This window comes from Ranitomeya variabilis, chromosome 2 (assembly GCF_051348905.1).
Source record: "Ranitomeya variabilis isolate aRanVar5 chromosome 2, aRanVar5.hap1, whole genome shotgun sequence".
Taxonomy (NCBI): Eukaryota; Metazoa; Chordata; class Amphibia; order Anura; family Dendrobatidae; genus Ranitomeya; species Ranitomeya variabilis.
Window position 1 is genome coordinate 509,001,605 of NC_135233.1, and position 1,497 is coordinate 509,003,101.

The 1,497-nt window shown below is 46.6% G+C and overlaps 1 pseudogene; it reads left to right on the forward strand.

Moving 5' to 3' along the window:
* Positions 1-816: 816 nt before the first annotated feature.
* LOC143803866 (protein Wnt-11b-2 pseudogene) lies at positions 817-1,164 on the forward strand (annotated as a pseudogene).
* The last annotated feature ends 333 nt before the right edge of the window (positions 1,165-1,497 follow it).

Consider the following 1,497-nt stretch of genomic DNA (forward strand, 5'->3'; position numbering starts at 1 on the left):
ACCCGTATGACTGATGGCCTGAGGCTTTTTACAGAGACTCTAGCACGCCCCGGCCCCCACAAGTTGCCACCGTGCCTCCTGGGTATAGGGAAAATCAGTATCTTGAAATTAGCTGTCCTGCCGGTCTCTGGAGCAAGGCATAAAGGACTGTTGCTCCCTCGGTGTTCCAGCTACCGGATCCTGCGCCTCAGAAGGACGCAGCCTATGCAGGGCAGAACTCCTTCTGGTTTCCTCTCCTTTTGCTATGACTTTGTTTCTCACCCTCTGCAATACAATTCTCTGTTCGTGTCCTTTCTTAGGGGCTGCTGCACGTGGGGCAGGCACAGCTCCGTGTCCTTCTGTCTAGGCCTCTGACAGGATCCCACCCCTGTCAGGGACCAACTACCTCAGATAGCAACTGCCTGAGCAGAAGCCCAGCTAGTATCTGCCTAACTTCCTATCCAGACCACCAGTTTTACCTATTTGAGAAGAGTGCCCTAATAGATAGGAGCATAGCTCCCCCTGGTGGACTGGAGTATGAAGTATGTTGCATGGTTTGTGATAACTGGTAAAGAGATCTCCTTTATTGCCTTCAAACGTAACATCACTCCCCCCAGAGGAGAATGATATTACTGCAATGACCAAGACCCTGGGGCGCTCCAGTAGAGTCCGTCTCATGCTACCATGAGTGTGAAAGGACAACCAACATTCAAAAGTGACCAAAACATGAGCCAGAAAGCATGGGTACTGAGATATGGTCTGTGGTCCCAACCTGCAGAACCACTCCTTTATTGAGTGTGTCTTGATAATTCCAACTCAGACTCCCTAACTGGCCTGATGTCCAACTCTTTATGGACTAAATGTTTGTCTGGAGTGTCTGGATCATGTTCAGTGAAGTCTTGCTGGAAGGGTCTCCAGGATTTGCCCCATATAGCTGATGAGCTCAAGTCCAAGTACTTGGCTGCAACCAAAGTCATTCATAGACAAATGGGGACCCACAAACATTTAGTCCATAAAGAGTTGGACATCAGGCCAGTTAGGGAGTCCGAGTTGGTGGATTTGAATAGCTTATCTGACTACTGCGCCAGAAATCCTAAGCTTGGATCATACGGAACACAAGACCGACTTTGCTACAAAACTGCTTTGGGCAGTGACAGCTGTAACCTTGATGTGTTGTGGTCGTGAGTACAATGTTTATACCGAAACGCTTGTGGAGCGCTGCCAGTGCAAATACTACTGGTGCTGTTATTTCATGTGTAAGAAATGTGAGCGGACAGTATAAAGATATGTCTGCAAGTGTCTTGATAATTGCCAATAATTTCCATCTGTTGTCTATTCGATTTGCACAACAGAATGTGAAATTGATTGTCAAACAGTGTTGCTTCCCAAGTGGACAGTTTGATTTCACAGAAGCTTGATTCACTTGGAGTTATATTCTGTTGTTAAAGTGCCCTTTATTTTTTTGAGCAGTGTATATATACAAACACACACGTGGTCATAATTGTTGGTACCCTCCTT